Source organism: Bactrocera dorsalis, chromosome 1 (assembly GCF_023373825.1).
Source record: "Bactrocera dorsalis isolate Fly_Bdor chromosome 1, ASM2337382v1, whole genome shotgun sequence".
Classification (NCBI taxonomy): domain Eukaryota; kingdom Metazoa; phylum Arthropoda; class Insecta; order Diptera; family Tephritidae; genus Bactrocera; species Bactrocera dorsalis.
The window spans coordinates 43,281,498-43,302,274 of record NC_064303.1 but is presented as its reverse complement, the minus strand read 5'-3'; the positions used below and the strand labels follow the sequence as shown (position 1 = coordinate 43,302,274).

Here is a 20,777-nt window from a genome sequence, read left to right as displayed (position 1 = left end):
TGTAGTGGTGGGTGTATAAAGCTTTCCTGATTGAGTAGCGTAAAGATTAGTTTGAAAGCATAAAACATCTTGTAAATGCTCTGTCCAAATAAGGCGAAATAGTAGAAGAGGTTGCACATTCTCCATGCTAAGAATTTGATCGGTTATTCCCACACTTTCAGTAAATTCACTAGGTATGTCCATTCTATAATTCTTCTTCCATTTTGGAGCCATTGTAGCCGGTCTGTTTGAGTTTATAGTGTTAGAATCTGTAGATTCAGGATTCCGAAGTACTAAGTTAGACAGAGGGATGTCATCATCGGAATCAAAGTTGTCATAATCAGTCATTTGAATTTCTCCAATCGAATCGCCTAACACCAGCGGATTTGGCTGATCTTCTGTATCCTCATCGCTACAAATAGTCTCGCTATCTGAAGGAATATCTTCAAACAAGTATTCTTCGATTTGTCTATTATTTAGCTTACGCGACATAATGAAATAAATATAAAAATACACGAATACTTACGTGCCTAACTCATATCTAGATTAAACCTATAAACCTGCAACAGTCACGGTGGTTAGTTTACTAACCACTATATCTTCGTCGTTAATACACATTGAAAATACAAAATTAATGATAGTTTCATACACATACATACATACATATGAAATAGATATAGGAGAATAAGTTGAATACAAAATATTTAAGAAAAACATTACTTACCCGCTTTACAAATATTTTTTATCAAACACAAGAAAAAATGTACGTTAGCGCAATTTTCAAATGAAAACAAATGAACTGTCATTCATCGAATTTGCCGCTAACAGGTCGCACCTTGTCAAAAAAGGTACAAACATTCATGATAATTCACGCGATTGTCGGTAGATGGCATGGATTTTAATATAAAAAATCGGAAAGAGGTGGTTATTGACACTAACCACCACGACTGAAAGAGTTAAGAGAAAATAATGAAACAAAGTTTGTATCAGTTATCAGACAGTATTCACATTTTGTTATTTTAGTACCGCTGTGCTTTTATTTTTGTAGACATGCTAACTGCTCTGTGCATGGTATATTACCTAACAACTGTTGTTTTTTTTGGTTAGTCGGACATGCTTTTTGGTGGTTTAATATTTTACATTTCAAATGTATTACAGAAACAAAAAGTTAAAATATTGAAAATACAACTTAACTATATGCGAACTTTACTTAGCCGCATTATAAAAATTTAGCAAATTTTGCGCTTCTAATATGAAGTTGCATCCCATTTTCTTAATAATTATTTGGAAAATTCTGGCTGGGATCGAGTCAATTAACTTTTGCAGTATACCTTTGTCCAAAATTACGGTTTTTAGCTCCTGCGCGGGGTGTACGTAGTATGCCCCAAACATTTTCAATGGGGTTTTAATCTGCACTTTTGGCTGGCCATCCTAGCAACGGTATAGAGCGCGAAGCAAAAAAATCTTTTGCCTTCTTGGAAACCTGGATGCTGGCATTGTCCTGCTGAAAGATAAACGTAATTTAGACGTTATTCTCTAAGTACCCATTTTCGTCGCAATAAAACATAGTTTGAGCTTTCCATGGTAGAAAAACCCACCACATACCATCACAAATCCACCCGCGAAATTACGTCTCATTCTAGAGGGATTGTTTTAGTGCAAATCATGCCAGTAATAACTGAACGCATCAGAGTTTTTTTTCATCAGAAAAAATCACATCGTGCCAGCAATCGGTCCAACTCATATCTCCTTTGCAAATTTAAGTCTGACTACTTTATGGACATGCGTAAGTTGTGTTTTTTTTAATTCCCTTTTCCACTTTATTATGTTTCTGTCTGCAGCTAAAATCTTGTGAACTATTCTTTTTCCAATTCTGAGATTAATTTTGCTACTATTTTAGAGGCACTCAACCGATTTTTTTGTAGCTTCTTCTCAAATAATATTAACTTGCCGGCGAGTTATTGTGGTATCTTTTCTTAATTTTTTATTGGATAATCTCAAATTTCTCACGACTTTCTCTGGTCTTTTAATTTGCCAGCTGATTGCTCTGTTAGAAAGACCATTTCCTTCAAATTTTCAATTTGGCCCTTTTCCACATCATTTAAAAGCTTTTTACTAGCCATTTCAATCACACTGTTGTCCACTGAATATAATCAAATTGAATAAACGTAAATGTTAACAAAACTTCACAAAAAACTATAAAAAAGCGGAGAACTTACCGCAAAAACAATGAAAATAAGACTGCGGCTAACTAAAGTTCGCACCAGTTGCCAGACAATATTCACATTTTTATATTTTAGTACCGCTATGCTCTTGTTTTTGAATGCATGCTAACTTTCTACGTACTATATTACCAAGCAACTATTGTTCACAAAAATATTAAAACTGTTGCGTGCACAGTTATTTTCTCTATAATTTTAGAGCTCGGTTAGCGAAAATTCGCGCACTGTATTAAAACTATGGCGTGAAAGCTACTTACTATTTTAAGAGCGCGGCTAACCAAAATTAGCGCACTGTGGTTCCTCATTTTTTGAGCTCTCGATCTGAAATTTTGTACACATCCTTTCTCTTCAAGAAGCTACTCATTTGTCGGACCCGCCGATATCGGCTCGCTAAATAATGTATTTGTGATACTACTTAATAATGCAGAAAAAAATTAATTTTGTCTTGGTGGATATAAAACTGGACAATATAGTGATATAAAATTTTTCATACATTGAAAAATTATATACTTTACATAGTTGACTTTTTTAAGTTTTAATGTAAAAATTTCAAGAACTATAAGTTTCCCTGGAGAACTGCTTCTATCCACCCACACCCCTACTCACCTTAAACTTCAATCTATACAAAACTGGCATAACTCTATATAATTGTTAGTATGCAACTTAACTGTTAGTAGATACAGTGGTTCACAGAATTGTTTTGCATAACCCTTATCATTCTTTTTATTGAAATTTTCAGTGGTTAAAGTAGGCGATTTCTTTTATTTAAATGTGTAAGTTTATTTATCCAATTTTTCTTAAAAAAAAAAAACAGTAAACAATGAAAATAAATATTGTCCCGTTATGCAGATCAAACAAAACATGTGCATTTCGGCGGAACTTTGGCTCACAAAAGTATTTTGTTTTCGGTTTTAATTCTGCTGGTTGGTGCCAATTTTGTTTGTTTTTCTATTTTTCAATAATATTACGGCTGCATATTAGGATTTAATTTAATTTTAGTTGCATTCATTTTGATTGTGATCATGGTTTTGTGCGCATTAAAACTGTTTGAACGACCAAAGTTACTGACAGTAAGTGAAGAGCGTAAAATATTACAAGAAAGTCGTGAAAATCCCAACAGTGCACAGAGTGCTTATAACGGGTGATTTTTTTGAGGTTAGGATTTTCATGCATTAGTATTTGACAGATCACGTGGGATTTCAGACATGGTGTCAAAGAGAAAGATGCTCAGTATGCTTTGACATTTCATCATGAATAGACTTACTAACGAGCAACGCTTGCAAATCATTGAATTTTATTACCAAAATCAGTGTTCGGTTCGAAATGTGTTTATCGACAAATTTTGTTCAGCGATGAGGCTCATTTCTGGTTGAATGGCTACGTAAATAAGCAAAATTGCCGCATTTGGGGTGAAGAGCAACCAGAAGCCGTTCAAGAACTGCCCATGCATCCCGAAAAATGCACTGTTTGGTGTGGTTTGTACGCTGGTGGAATCATTGGACCGTATTTTTTCAAAGATGCTGTTGGACGCAACGTTACGGTGAATGGCGATCGCTATCGTTCGATGCTAACAAACTTTTTGTTGCCAAAAATGGAAGAACTGAACTTGGTTGACATGTGGTTTCAACAAGATGGCGCTACATGCCACACAGCTCGCGATTCTATGGCCATTTTGAGGGAAAACTTCGGACAACAATTCATCTCAAGAAATGGACCCGTAAGTTGGCCACCAAGATCATGCGATTTAACGCCTTTAGACTATTTTTTGTGGGGCTACGTCAAGTCTAAAGTCTACAGAAATAAGCCAGCAACTATTCCAGCTTTGGAAGACAACATTTCCGAAGAAATTCGGGCTATTCCGGCCGAAATGCTCGAAAAAGTTGCCCAAAATTGGACTTTCCGAATGGACCACCTAAGACGCAGCCGCGGTCAACATTTAAATGAAATTATCTTCAAAAAGTAAATGTCATGAACCAATCTAACGTTTCAAATAAAGAACCGATGAGATTTTGCAAATTTTATGCGTTTTTTTTTTTAAAAAAGTTATCAAGCTCTTAAAAAATCACCCTTTAGCTGGAACAGTGAAAAACTCTACTCCCTTCCTTCCTTTTCCAGCAAAATGTGTTAAAAGTTGAGCCCGTGGTAAAAAGCAGAAATCAGCCATCTTTTTTGTTTTCATTTGAACAATGTTGCCATTGCTCTATACGCATATAGAGTTTTGTACATATCTATGTATATATAATAGCTTCCGACTCTGATTTTGAGTTATATTAAGAAAATTTCAAACATATTGAAGAACTTTTATAATTACTACAGTATATCGGGATTGGCAACCCTGCGTTGTGAGAGAGCGATCAGCTGACACGTTTCTACGGCAAAAATCCAAATGCCGTAGATTCTCACGGCATCTTACGGTAAAGAGAGAAAGGAGTAGCGTTTTTCGCTGTTCACTTACATTGCGCGCCCATAAGATAGGTCGTGTCAGCTGACACGGGCCACGATTCTACGTTTTTCGCTGTTCCTGCTTAGAAATATACACGGCAGCGCTACAAGAAAAACAGGGAAGAGTTTAGTATACCGTCCCAGGATATCAAGAATAAAAAGGATATGGTCGGATAGAGGAGATTATCCGGATCAAGGATATATGTATATGGTTATAGCCGCAGGAAGCTTATAGTTTCCGAGTTATTCGCTTTAAAAGTTGAAAATTTGCAAATTTTATTTACATATTTTTGATATATAAAAATAATTTTGCACTTTTATTTTTAAATTTTATATACACTTACACATCACTTGTTCAGTTGCACACATTTATTTTATATAATATAGTGCAAAAATAGCTTTTAATATACATTTAAATTATTGTTGAATTATTATTATTTTAGAATAACAAATAAATTACAAATTGTCAAATAATCAGTGTTACCATACTAACCTAACCTAACTAACATACCGTCTATGACATTGCTACTTCTTCGCGTAGAACTCCTTTTTGCGTGGGCGGCCTTCGGTCGCGCTTCAAAAAAAAAATAACTCTGGTCGGTCCAACACCGGGGTGTATCAAATTATTTTCGCGTAGAATTCCTTTTTGCGTCGGCGGCCTTCGGCATTGCTTCAAAAAAATTACCCTTGTCTATCCAACACCGGGTGTATACGTTTTCTGTTTCTCCCGTAGAACTTATTTTTACATTGGCGGCATTCAGGCCGCTTAAATTTTTTATATATTTTTTATTGTTTATCAACGATTATGTTTCCTGTATTTAGGGTATAATATTTCCTTATATTTTTTTGTTTTAGTTTGTAAAATATTTTAGTATGGTACACTGATTATTTGACAAATTTACAAATTTATTTTTACATATGATACAAATGAATAAGTGATGTGTTAGTGTATATAAAATTGAAAAATATAAGTGCAAAATTAATTTTATATATCGAAAATATGTAAATAAAATATTGCAAATTTTCAACTTTAAACGCGAATAACTCGGAAACTATAAGCTTCCTGCGGCTATAACCATATATTCGTGATCTGGAGACCTTCCTCTATCCGACCATACCCATTTTATTCCCGAAATCCTGGGGCGGTATACTAAAGCCGACCCGAAAACCCCACCAACTGTCATATAATTAGTGTTACCATTCTAAGATATTTGAACAAACTAACAAAAATACAATAGAAGATTAAAAAAAGAAATTTAAAGCGAAAAAACTTGACAAGGAGTGTTGAACCGACCAGTGCTATTTTTTGAAGCATTGATTATTTGACAGATTGCAACCCTTTAGTTGTTATCAAATAAATAGATTTGGACAATAGGTTTAATATTGATATAAAACTAGTTTTGCGCTTATACGAATATAATGTAAAAAAAATGTGAACAAACGTTTTAATGAAGTGTTAGTGAACATAAAAATTAAAAATATAAGTGTAAAATTAATTTTAATTCCAAAAAATTCGTAATTCATATAGCGGTAATTTTCAACTTTAATATCTCGAAAACTATTGGTTTTCTGCGGCTATAATTTATACTCTTTATCTGAGGAACCTCCTCTATCCCACCATACCCATTTCATTTCCGAAAGCCTGGAACGGTATTCTAAAGTTTTCCCTGAATTTGAAGTGAAAAATCTGCTAAAGTGTGTTAAATGCAGTGAAATAGCTCGTAAACTAAGCGTTTGCAGTACCTATAACCTTTCGATATTTTTTAATCAGGACTTCGTCTCTCCAACGGAATGGATGCTTCAGATTCTCTTGATGTAACGTATTTCAATGATACTGTCGCAATATACAATTCCATTTAAAATGCTGCAGAACTATTGTGCGAGAAAACATGGATTCTATATGAACTATACCAATAATATTAGTAAACGAATAGAAACGAGCTGAATTAACATATATTTAAAAATGTTTGTATATAAAAGCTATACATGTTATTGTGAAAAATTGTCGCATTTGCATGAAAATCGTAACAGGATATCGAGGGACCGGCACGATTACCATTCTTGCGGCGCCGCGATTTGATGGATACCGATGGATAGAGGAGGTCCTCAGGATTAAAAAATATAAAGGGTGATTTTTTAAGAGCTTGATAACTTTTTAAAAAAAAAAAACGCATAAAATTTGCAAAATCTCATCGGTTCTTTATTTGAAACGTTAGATTGGTTCATGACATTTACTTTTTGAAGATAATTTCATTTAAATGTTGACCGCGGCTGCGTCTTAGGTGGTCCATTCGGAAAGTCCAATTTTGGGCAACTTTTTCGAGCATTTCGGCCGGAATAGCCCGAATTTCTTCGGAAATGTTGTCTTCCAAAGCTGGAATAGTTGCTGGCTTATTTCTGTAGACTTTAGACTTGACGTAGCCCCACAAAAAATAGTCTAAAGGCGTTAAATCGCATGATCTTGGTGGCCAACTTACGGGTCCATTTCTTGAGATGAATTGTTGTCCGAAGTTTTCCCTCAAAATGGCCATAGAATCGCGAGCTGTGTGGCATGTAGCGCCATCTTGTTGAAACCACATGTCAACCAAGTTCAGTTCTTCCATTTTTGGCAACAAAAAGTTTGTTAGCATCGAACGATAGCGATCGCCATTCACCGTAACGTTGCGTCCAACAGCATCTTTGAAAAAATACGGTCCAATGATTCCACCAGCGTACAAACCACACCAAACAGTGCATTTTTCGGGAGGCATGGGCAGTTCTTGAACGGCTTCTGGTTGCTCTTCACCCCAAATGCGGCAATTTTGCTTATTTACGTAGCCATTCAACCAGAAATGAGCCTCATCGCTGAACAAAATTTGTCCGAAAAAAAAAAAAAAAACCGAACACTGATTTTGGTAATAAAATTCAATGATTTGCAAGCGTTGCTCGTTAGTAAGTCTATTCATGATGAAATGTCAAAGCATACTGAGCATCTTTCTCTTTGACACCATGTCTGAAATCCCACGTGATCTGTCAAATACTAATGCATGAAAATCCTAACCTCAAAAAAATCACCCGTTATATACATATACCGTCCTCAGAAGCATAGTTTTCGAGATATTTCACTTCAAAGTTCCACAATTTTACATGCAATTCACTCTTATTTAGTTTTGTTTTGTTTTTCTTTACATGTCATGACAAATACCAGTGTTGCCACATATTGTCTTTTAAAAAAACTATTAAAAATGTTTCTGTTTAACATACATATATAAAGAAAATGGTACAAATGGTTTTTGTATATTATGTTAATTGATAAATAAAGATAAAAAATAATATTCCTTTGTGTCGAACTACTTTCTGCACTGGCGGCCTTCGGCCGCGTTTCAAAAAAAATAACCCTCATCGATCGAACACCGGGGTATTCATAGTTCCTTTGTGTCGAACTACTTTCTGCACTGGCGGCCTTCGGCCGCGTTTCAGAAAAAATAACCCTCATCGATCGAACACCGGGGTATTCATAGTTCCTTTGTGTCGAACTATATTCTGCACTGGCGGCCTTCGGCCGCGCTTAAAAAAAAATAACCCTCATCGATTGAACACCGGGGTATTCATAGTTCCTTTGTGTCGAACTATATTCTGCACTGGCGGCCTTCGGCCGCGTTTCAAAAAAAATAACCCTCATCGATCGAACACCGGGGTATTCATAGTTCCTTTGTGTCGAACTACTTTCTGCACTGGCGGCCTTCGGCCGCGTTTCAAAAAAAATAACCCTCATCGATCGAACACCGGGGTATTCATAGTTCCTTTGTGTCGAACTACTTTCTGCACTGGCGGCCTTCGGCCGCGCTTCAAAAAAAATAACCCTCATCGATCGAACACCGGGATATTCATAGTTCCTTTGTGTGCAAAATTGTTTTTAAAGTATATTTATTTTCTTAAAAAATATACAATTAGTATACATTTTTGATATATACGAATGTCTACAGTGTATTTAAATATATATTAATTAAAAAATGTGTGAAAAGTGGGTTAAACATAGTGAAATAACGAGCATTGTTTTAACAAATATTTGAACTTTAAAGTGAAATATCTCGAAAACTATAAGTCTGAGGACGGTATATGTCAACACATTTTTTTAATCCTGAGGACCTCCTCTATCCATCGGTACCATCAAATCGCGGCGCCGCAAGACTCGTAATATTGCCGAGGGACCGAATGACAGAAAACAATTCCACTCTGACTTCAGACCTGCCAGAACATTGGACTCCGGACAACGACAGGATGCCTCTTGATGTCCCCCATCGAACACATACATAGTGAGACGGTTATGCTTCAGGTAAAGGAGCATAATGGACTCCTCTAAAAGCAGTTCCCACTGGGACATTTTCGTAGAAATCACCTTTGCAGCCAACTGCTTGGAGCGGAATCGCCTCCTAGGAACATCAAGAGGTTTTTCCTTAGAGGTCTTTCCTTAACTACGCAACTAACTTTCGACAGGCACTGACCGCCATTTACATTCAAGCTATCAACACCTTCAACGAGATTCCGCCACCTGACCCACTTTTTAGATATATTTCTGATGACGCTCCGATTTCAGAACATTTTTTTTTACTTTTTTCACACCTAACTTTTTTTTATCCGTCATTCAGGAGCGCTAACTCTATCAGCCTATTTAACCACAAATTAATAGAGTTTCACATCATTAGCTATTCCTGCTTCTTTATTATTGTTTAAAACATCAAATAAAAAAAATATTTAGCGAAATGTTTAGTACTGCGCCGGTTTAGTGTCGTTTATGGAGAAAAACAGGGGAGGGCTACCCCCCTCACGCCCTCTTATTGGAAAGAGGAAGGATCGAACTTTTAAATAAGCCCTCCCTCGACCCCCTAGAGCCCCATATAGACCTGTAGGGAGCCCTTTGAAAATGACCAAAAATCAGTGTTTTTGCTCATTTTTCCATACAAACTGAAACCAATGCAACCCAGCTGAATAAGTTTGTAACCATTGGATACAATGTCATGCACATTTGAAATAAAAGTACCAGGTTACTTGAGTAGTATGAAAAAATAGAATTTATTACGAGTCTTTATATGTATGTATTTTTACACAGTTTATTTTATTTACATTAAATGTTCAATTATTTGGGGAACCAGCATAAACGAGCGTATGTGGATAGCGCGTCAGATCGCTGTTGACCAAAAGCTTGCTGTAGTGCGCGGGACGGGGGTTGTAAGCGGAGAGTAGACGTGCGCAGTATACGTGACGAATTGCATGTGTTGCTTGTGAAGATCGAATTGAATGTGTGTAACGAAAGTAGTCTGCTATTCCGTTGTCCCTCCTTTTTGTTTAGTGGGTGTACTGATGAGGTGAATTCTATTGAAGTGTCATCAACTGTGGTGAATTGAGCTGTGTTATTAAGATGCACCACTTTTACCGAGTAGAGGGGGAGGATGCTTAACTCATTTAAACATCCTGGGCCCCCTAGGCGAATATTTTGCCTAGTTTTGTATGTAGACAAAAAACATGTAATTCGGCTTAATGTTGGTGAACTAGCCGAGGGCGCAGAACACTAGCTGTAAGAAGCGATTTTAGTTTTAATAAAAAATTGTATTTTGTATAATTATTGGTGCTTGAGGTAGTAATTGTTTATGCGGCTTTTTAGAATTTCTTATTTTAACGGTTTGGTATACCTATTGTTTATTAGTTGCCTTTTCTGTATGAACGGCAATTGTTTGCATTTAATTTATTCTCGGCTAATGAAGGATAGTAACTCCACGCCTGGCTCAGATATGGCCAGAATGGGTACTCTTTAGCTCTGGAGTTAGGGCTGTGACAATAGAGGGATCTTGCGAGAGAGTGGCCGGTAATTGCGAACGGCTTCATTAGAATTATAATTTTTTAAGTGGTATGTGATTCTCACCAACTACCCTTATAAGAAGCGCTAATGTAGGTGCGATAAAAGCTACCTTTGCTTTTGTTAAGTCCAGGTGCGTCACAGTATTGCATTGGGAGTATGGTGATCCCTTAACTTGCTTTTGAGATTTTATTTATTTGAAAATTTAAGCCTCTGTGGGGCAATATTGTATGAAAAGTGTCAATTTTGTCTTTTTTTTTTACTTTTTGAGACACTTTTTTTATATGTTTAAGTGCGTATGCACTAATTTGACGTTTAGTACCGCGCCACATAGTTTGAGATTTTTTAAGCAGGTTTTTGTACCATTATTGGGGAAAGCCATCCTGTGGGGTCGAAAAGTTACGAATATACTTTTTATTTTTATATGAAGTTGTCAGGGGGATCTGACTTTGTTTTTTCTACCATTATGTGGGGTATTCGAAAATTGTGGCTCTAGTGGTTGTCGTACGACGTACCGACCATTATATGATCGAGTAGTTGTGGCTTTAGAAAAGTCCTCACAATACTGATCTTCTATAGTTTGAAATTTCCTTAATTGTGAATTAAGGTGTTTATTTATATTGTACTCAACTTGAGTTGGTATGGTTGTGACTAGTTCTGTAACTAGTCCACTTTGTGTTTGGCTGTGCAGCGTTTGAGCTTTTTGCGCCTTTGAGCAACATGGTGTCTCTTGGCAATTTGCTGAATTTTGGGTTTCAGGTTTTGCTTTTGCAATTAAACCCGTGGATCTTCCTTTTGTATAAGCGCTTCTTTGGGATGAGATAGGATATCTGCTGTAATGAAGCATTGAGTTGTGTCTTTTGTGACAATATAAGCAATTAAATTTGCTTTTGCAATTTTTAAGATTGTGTGCATTGGACAAGCAGTTTGTACAGAGTCTTTTTGATCTGACAAAGTTGTTCCTTTCGTTAATATATAATTACTTCTCGCAATTTTTAAGCTTATGCCCTCTTGTGCATAGTTCGCATGACGTATATTTTCTTTGTTCGGATGTGAACGATTGTGTATTGTTAAAAATTCTGTTTGATTTGTTTTTGCTTCTTACTTGGGGTCTATTTAAGCTTCCATTTTGGTCGTGTTTGTACTTAGTTTTGATTATTTTTTCTTCTAACCTTTCCGCAATTTCATATTGGGTGGTGAGAAAATCTTTCATTTTTTGCCACGTTGGACACTTTTTTCGTGATGAGAGCGATTGCTTTGCCGCGCCCTAAAAAAATAACCCGGGGTGACTGATGTACTTTCGTGTAGTACTCCTTTCTGCGTTGGCGGCATTCGGCCGCGCTTCAAAAAAAAACCCTGATCGGTCCAACACGGGGGTGTATCAATTTTTTTTTCGCATAGAACTCTTTTTGCGTGGGCGTCCTCCGGCCGCGCTTTAAAAAAATAACCCTGGCCGGTCCAACACCGGCTACGCCATCCACAGTATTTTAGCACTGAACACCTTTTCGCGTTCACTTCACACATTTGTTGCTAACTGGGTTTAATTTATTCCCTTTTGTTCGTGCTTTCTCGGCAATTTGACAGTTCAAATTAGGCAGTCATTTTGGTTTTTCGCATTATTGAACTTAATGCAGAAAAAGGTGTATTTTATTTAAAGATTTACAAAGAAATTAACAATCAAAAGCAATTAAAAACATTACTAGTGGTTTTTATAATTCATAAGTAATATATGTGCGTGAAAATGTATCCATAATTGGTTTGGTACAATGCACGGGGAAACTTTAGTATACGATCCCACGATTTCAGGGTTAAAAGTGATATGGTTGAATAGGGCTGATGCTCCAGATTAAGAAAATATATAATTTTTGCCGCCGCAAACTTATAGTTTTCGAGATATTTGCATTTAAAGTTGCAAATTTTATCTTGCAATTTCTCGATTTCTAGTAACTATTTATTTCATATTATACACTTTTTGTGCACTTATACTTCATTACATTGTTTCTACATATTTATTTTTTAGTAATTATTTAGTTATTTGCTTAAAATAAGCATTTTATAGGCACGATTACGGTTTTTCCGGCGCCGCGATTTGATGGTACGAATGGATAGAGGAGGTCCTCAGGATTAAAAAATGTATACACATATACCGTCCTCAGACGCATAGTTTCCGAGATATTTCACTTTAAAGTTCCACAATTTTACATGCAATTTAGTCCTATTTTGTTTTGTTTTGTTTTTCTTCACATGTCATTACAAGTACCAGTGTTGCCACATATTATGTTTTAAAAAAACTATGAAAAATTTTTCTTTTTAACATTTATAAAGAAAATGATACAAACGGTTTTTGTATATTATGTTAATTGATAAATAAAGATAAAAAATAACATTCCTTTGTGTCGAACTACTTTCTGCACTGGCGGCCTTCGGCCGCGCTTCAAAAAAATAACCCTCATCGATCGAAAACCGGGGTATTCATAGTTCTTTTGTGTCGAACTACTTTCTGCACTGGCGGCCTTCGGCCGCGCTTCAAAAAAATAACCCTCATCGATCGAACACCGGGGTATTCATAGTTCTTTTGTGTCGAACTATTTTCTGCACTGGCGGCCTTCGGCCGCGCTTCAAAAGAAATAACCCTCATCGATCGAACACCGGGGTATTCATAGTTCTTTTGTGTCGAACTACTTTCTGCACTGGCGGCTTTCGGCCGCGCTTCAAAAAAATAACCCTCATCGATCGAACACCTATTTTAATCAAAAAGGGAGAAAAACTGAAAAACTTTCCATTCTATAATACGTTTTTTCTATTTAATATATAATATACACATTTTTGATTATATTTTCATGACACAAAGTATGGCAACACTGCTATTTGTCATAAATGTAAACACGCAAATCACTTGAAACTTTGAATGTGCAAAATAATTTTTAAAGTATATTTATTTTCTTAAAAAATATACAATTAGTGTAAATTTTTGATAAATACGAATGTGTACAGTGTAATTAAATATATATTAATTAAAAAATATGTGAAAAGTGGGGTAAACATAGTGAAATAACGAGCATTGTTTTTACAAATTTTTGAACTTTAAAGTGAAATATCTCGAAAACTATTGGTCTGAGGACGGTATATGTGTATACATTTTTTAATGCTGAGGACCTCCTCTATCCATCCGTACCATCAAATCGCAGCGCCGCAAGACTCGTAATATTGCCGAGGGACCGAATGACAGAAAACAATTCCACTCTGACTTCAGACCTGCCAGAACATTGGACTCCGGACAACGACAGGATGCCTCTTGATGTCCCCCATCGAACACATACATAGTGAGACGGTTATGCTTCAGGTAAAGGAGCATAATGGACTCCTCTAAAAGCAGTTCCCACTGGGACATTTTCCTAGAAATCACCTTTGCAGCCAACTGCTTGGAGCGGAATCGCCTCCTAGGAACATCAAGAGGTTTTTCCTTAGAGGTCTTTCCTTAACTACGCAACTAACTTTCGACAGGCACTGACCGCCATTTACATTCAAGCTATCAACACCTTCAACGAGATTCCGCCACCTGACCCACTTTTTAGATATATTTCTGATGACGCTCCGATTTCAGAACATTTTTTTTTACTTTTTTCACACCTAACTTTTTTTTATCCGTCATTCAGGAGCGCTAACTCTATCAGCCTATTTAACCACAAATTAATAGAGTTTCACATCATTAGCTATTCCTGCTTCTTTATTATTGTTTAAAACATCAAATAAAAAAAATATTTAGCGAAATGTTTAGTACTGCGCCGGTTTAGTGTCGTTTATGGAGAAAAACAGGGGAGGGCTACCCCCCTCACGCCCTCTTATTGGAAAGAGGAAGGATCGAACTTTTAAATAAGCCCTCCCTCGACCCCCTAGAGCAACATATAGACCTGTAGGGAGCCCTTTGAAAATGACCAAAAATCAGTGTTTTTGCTCATTTTTCCATACAAACTGAAACCAATGCAACCCAGCTGAATAAGTTTGTAACCATTGGATACAATGTCATGCACATTTGAAATAAAAGTACCAGGTTACTTGAGTAGTATGAAAAAATAGAATTTATTACGAGTCTTTATATGTATGTATTTTTACACAGTTTATTTTATTTACATTAAATGTTCAATTATTTGGGGAACCAGCATAAACGAGCGTATGTGGATAGCGCGTCAGATCGCTGTTGACCAAAAGCTTGCTGTAGTGCGCGGGACGGGGGTTGTAAGCGGAGAGTAGACGTGCGCAGTATACGTGACGAATTGCATGTGTTGCTTGTGAAGATCGAATTGAATGTGTGTAACGAAAGTAGTCTGCTATTCCGTTGTCCCTCCTTTTTGTTTAGTGGGTGTACTGATGAGGTGAATTCTATTGAAGTGTCATCAACTGTGGTGAATTGAGCTGTGTTATTAAGATGCACCACTTTTACCGAGTAGAGGGGGAGGATGCTTAACTCATTTAAACATCCTGGGCCCCCTAGGCGAATATTTTGCCTAGTTTTGTATGTAGACAAAAAACATGTAATTCGGCTTAATGTTGGTGAACTAGCCGAGGGCGCAGAACACTAGCTGTAAGAAGCGATTTTAGTTTTAATAAAAAATTGTATTTTGTATAATTATTGGTGCTTGAGGTAGTAATTGTTTATGCGGCTTTTTAGAATTTCTTATTTTAACGGTTTGGTATACCTATTGTTTATTAGTTGCCTTTTCTGTATGAACGGCAATTGTTTGCATTTAATTTATTCTCGGCTAATGAAGGATAGTAACTCCACGCCTGGCTCAGATATGGCCAGAATGGGTACTCTTTAGCTCTGGAGTTAGGGCTGTGACAATAGAGGGATCTTGCGAGAGAGTGGCCGGTAATTGCGAACGGCTTCATTAGAATTATAATTTTTTAAGTGGTATGTGATTCTCACCAACTACCCTTATAAGAAGCGCTAATGTAGGTGCGATAAAAGCTACCTTTGCTTTTGTTAAGTCCAGGTGCGTCACAGTATTGCATTGGGAGTATGGTGATCCCTTAACTTGCTTTTGAGATTTTATTTATTTGAAAATTTAAGCCTCTGTGGGGCAATATTGTATGAAAAGTGTCAATTTTGTCTTTTTTTTTTACTTTTTGAGACACTTTTTTTATATGTTTAAGTGCGTATGCACTAATTTGACGTTTAGTACCGCGCCACATAGTTTGAGATTTTTTAAGCAGGTTTTTGTACCATTATTGGGGAAAGCCATCCTGTGGGGTCGAAAAGTTACGAATATACTTTTTATTTTTATATGAAGTTGTCAGGGGGGATCTGACTTTGTTTTTTCTACCATTATGTGGGGTATTCGAAAATTGTGGCTCTAGTGGTTGTCGTACGACGTACCGACCATTATATGATCGAGTAGTTGTGGCTTTAGAAAAGTCCTCACAATACTGATCTTCTATAGTTTGAAATTTCCTTAATTGTGAATTAAGGTGTTTATTTATATTGTACTCAACTTGAGTTGGTATGGTTGTGACTAGTTCTGTAACTAGTCCACTTTGTGTTTGGCTGTGCAGCGTTTGAGCTTTTTGCGCCTTTGAGCAACATGGTGTCTCTTGGCAATTTGCTGAATTTTGGGTTTCAGGTTTTGCTTTTGCAATTAAACCCGTGGATCTTCCTTTTGTATAAGCGCTTCTTTGGGATGAGATAGGATATCTGCTGTAATGAAGCATTGAGTTGTGTCTTTTGTGACAATATAAGCAATTAAATTTGCTTTTGCAATTTTTAAGATTGTGTGCATTGGACAAGCAGTTTGTACAGAGTCTTTTTGATCTGACAAAGTTGTTCCTTTCGTTAATATATAATTACTTCTCGCAATTTTTAAGCTTATGCCCTCTTGTGCATAGTTCGCATGACGTATATTTTCTTTGTTCGGATGTGAACGATTGTGTATTGTTAAAAATTCTGTTTGATTTGTTTTTGCTTCTTACTTGGGGTCTATTTAAGCTTCCATTTTGGTCGTGTTTGTACTTAGTTTTGATTATTTTTTCTTCTAACCTTTCCGCAATTTCATATTGGGTGGTGAGAAAATCTTTCATTTTTTGCCACGTTGGACACTTTTTTCGTGATGAGAGCGATTGCTTTGCCGCGCCCTAAAAAAATAACCCGGGGTGACTGATGTACTTTCGTGTAGTACTCCTTTCTGCGTTGGCGGCATTCGGCCGCGCTTCAAAAAAAAACCCTGATCGGTCCAACACGGGGGTGTATCAATTTTTTTTTCGCATAGAACTCTTTTTGCGTGGGCGTCCTCCGGCCGCGCTTTAAAAAAATAACCCTGGCCGGTCCAACACCGGCTACGCCATCCACAGTATTTTAGCACTGAACACCTTTTCGCGTTCACTTCACACATTTGTTGCTAACTGGGTTTAATTTATTCCCTTTTGTTCGTGCTTTCTCGGCAATTTGACAGTTCAAATTAGGCAGTCATTTTGGTTTTTCGCATTATTGAACTTAATGCAGAAAAAGGTGTATTTTATTTAAAGATTTACAAAGAAATTAACAATCAAAAGCAATTAAAAACATTACTAGTGGTTTTTATAATTCATAAGTAATATATGTGCGTGAAAATGTATCCATAATTGGTTTGGTACAATGCACGGGGAAACTTTAGTATACGATCCCACGATTTCAGGGTTAAAAGTGATATGGTTGAATAGGGCTGATGCTCCAGATTAAGAAAATATATAATTTTTGCCGCCGCAAACTTATAGTTTTCGAGATATTTGCATTTAAAGTTGCAAATTTTATCTTGCAATTTCTCGATTTCTAGTAACTATTTATTTCATATTATACACTTTTTGTGCACTTATACTTCATTACATTGTTTCTACATATTTATTTTTTAGTAATTATTTAGTTATTTGCTTAAAATAAGCATTTTATAGGCACGATTACGGTTTTTCCGGCGCCGCGATTTGATGGTACGAATGGATAGAGGAGGTCCTCAGGATTAAAAAATGTATACACATATACCGTCCTCAGACGCATAGTTTCCGAGATATTTCACTTTAAAGTTCCACAATTTTACATGCAATTTAGTCCTATTTTGTTTTGTTTTGTTTTTCTTCACATGTCATTACAAGTACCAGTGTTGCCACATATTATGTTTTAAAAAAACTATGAAAAATTTTTCTTTTTAACATTTATAAAGAAAATGATACAAACGGTTTTTGTATATTATGTTAATTGATAAATAAAGATAAAAAATAACATTCCTTTGTGTCGAACTACTTTCTGCACTGGCGGCCTTCGGCCGCGCTTCAAAAAAATAACCCTCATCGATCGAAAACCGGGGTATTCATAGTTCTTTTGTGTCGAACTACTTTCTGCACTGGCGGCCTTCGGCCGCGCTTCAAAAAAATAACCCTCATCGATCGAACACCGGGGTATTCATAGTTCTTTTGTGTCGAACTATTTTCTGCACTGGCGGCCTTCGGCCGCGCTTCAAAAGAAATAACCCTCATCGATCGAACACCGGGGTATTCATAGTTCTTTTGTGTCGAACTACTTTCTGCACTGGCGGCTTTCGGCCGCGCTTCAAAAAAATAACCCTCATCGATCGAACACCTATTTTAATCAAAAAGGGAGAAAAACTGAAAAACTTTCCATTCTATAATACGTTTTTTCTATTTAATATATAATATACACATTTTTGATTATATTTTCATGACACAAAGTATGGCAACACTGCTATTTGTCATAAATGTAAACACGCAAATCACTTGAAACTTTGAATGTGCAAAATAATTTTTAAAGTATATTTATTTTCTTAAAAAATATACAATTAGTGTAAATTTTTGATAAATACGAATGTGTACAGTGTAATTAAATATATATTAATTAAAAAATATGTGAAAAGTGGGGTAAACATAGTGAAATAACGAGCATTGTTTTTACAAATTTTTGAACTTTAAAGTGAAATATCTCGAAAACTATTGGTCTGAGGACGGTATATGTGTATACATTTTTTAATGCTGAGGACCTCCTCTATCCATCCGTACCATCAAATCGCAGCGCCGGAAAAATCGTAATATTGCCCCTGGCCGATCCAACACCGGGGTGTGTCAGGTATTTTTTTGAGTAAAACTCCTTTTTGGCGTTGGTGGCCTGCCCGATCAAAAATTAGGCACAATTCCGATTACTTTGGCGCCGCGATCTGAAGGTACCGTTGGAAAGAGGAAGTCCTCCTGATTAAAAAATATATAGGGTTATAGGGTCCGCAAACGCTTAGTTTACGAGATATTCGACCTTAAAGTCCGAAAAATCGCAAAATTGGACCATTTCAAGACGCTATTTCACCACATTAAACGCACTTTTTTCACATTTTTCACTTCAAATTAATTAATTTACACTATTAACTTTTAAATAAAACCACATTTTACACATTTAACAGGTTTTTTACCTAAAAAATCTTTATTTTAAAAATTACATTTTACGCTTGTTTGAACCTCATTTGTTTACCAAAAATTACGACGAAATGGAGCGCTGCCATGTGATGATAAGGCAATTCGTGAAATTCCTCTTTTTTCGCAAAATTCCTCTATTCATGCATATGGATATTTTCTTGTATAAATTTATCAAGCAAATAAGCAATATTATATACGGTAAATGTTCAGCAGAGCGGCTTTTCCGAAAACGTGCACCAATTTTCACGGGAATTGTCTTAAAAAATTCGTTTTTAATTCCGATTCACGAATATGTATGGCGCGTTATTTAATTTTATGTTATTAATTGGAAAAATAAAAAGAAATTAAAATATCGATATTCTCAATATTCGAGTCAGAAAGAAAATTTGTAAAAATGAGAAATACATATTATAAAAATAATAATAATTGGAAAAATAAAAAGAAATAAAAATATCGATATTCTCAATATACGAGTCTGATCGTGAATTGACAAAAATGAGAAATACATAATAGGAAAATTTTTAATTAATTATTATTGCAGAAAGAAGAAGAATTTGGACACAGAAGAATTTTGAACACCGGGGTTTTGGACCGACCAGGGATATTATTTTTCGAGCGCTCGAGCCCCGGTGTTCAAAATTCTTCTGTGTCCAAATTCTTCTTCTTTCTGCAATAATAATTAATTATAAATTTTCCTATTATGTATTTCTCATTTTTGCCAATTCACGATCAGACTCGTATATTGCGAATATCGATATAAAAACGCTGTGAAACGCTAAAAAATTCTTCACTTTTGGTTTTTAAGGTGTGGCAACGCTGGTTTTCCTCGTAAATATAAACACTCTAAACTTTTCAGCCATAAATTTTATATGTGATTTTAAATTACTAAATTTGGCTGAAAAATTAAGAAATGAAAGTGAAAATCGAACTGATTTCAATGTTAAGAGTGTATATTTAATTATAGTGAAAGAAAAACGTGAAAAATTCTGTGAAACATGGAGAAATAACATGTGTTCTTAGTGCGAATTTTTGATTTTTTAAACGTGAATATTTTTAAAAATATTAGCTATTTTCACATGATTTTTGGATATTCCGCCTCTATAGAAGCCCCCCTATCCGTTACATACCCCATTTATACGGAAATTCGGTTTTTTTACCCCGCCGCCAAAGTAATCGGAATCGGCCAGGGTTATTTTTTTGAAGTGCGGCCGAAGGCCGCCAACGCAAAAAGGAGCTTTACTCAAAAAAAAAATCCGACACACCCCGATGTTGGATCGGCCACGAGTTTTACTCAAAAAAAAAAAAATCCGTCACACCCCGGTGTTGGATCGTCCAGTGTTATTTTTTTGAAGCGCGGCCAAAGGCCACCAACGCAAAAAAAGATTTTTACTCAAAAAAAACCTGACACACGCCGGTGTTGGATCATCCAGTGTTATTTTTTTTTTGAAGCGCGGCTGAAGGCCGTCAACGCAAAAAAGACTTTTAATCAAAAAAAAAATCGTAATATTGCCTATTTTCTTAATCTGGAGCATCAGATCTATTTAACCATACCACTTTTAACCCTGAAATCGTGGGATCGTATACTAAAGCCGACCCCAATGCACAACAGATGAAAATACACTAGCATATATTGAGAAATTTGCAAAAAATAGCATTTTTTTAAGTGAATTTTTGGAAAAATTTGTGAACCGATTTTTATAAAATATGTTTTAAAATAAAGTTCAAGAATTTAAGTATACATGCGTGTTTAAAATTTTCAATTTGGTTCTCTCCTTTAGTTACAGTGAGCCAAAATTAACCGGCGCGATACTAAACCCAACCCAATATTTACCTTTAACCTTTGCTCCAGTGTTATGTAT

The 20,777-nt window shown here is 35.9% G+C and overlaps 1 protein-coding gene and 1 long non-coding RNA gene across 9 annotated transcripts in view; both read right to left on the bottom strand.

Moving 5' to 3' along the window:
- LOC105223892 (acyl-coenzyme A diphosphatase NUDT19) overlaps window positions 1-20,777 on the bottom strand; it is a 196,091-nt gene that overhangs the window by 173,977 nt on the left and 1,337 nt on the right. The gene's annotated exons all lie outside the window — the stretch shown is intronic.
- Window positions 989-20,743, bottom strand: LOC125775651 (uncharacterized). Its single transcript, XR_007421236.1, has 5 exons — window positions 16,444-20,743; window positions 11,582-15,056; window positions 4,268-10,195; window positions 1,585-3,332; window positions 989-1,483 (listed from the first exon to the last, which is right to left on the bottom strand). It is a non-coding gene; the product is annotated as an uncharacterized LOC125775651 (long non-coding RNA).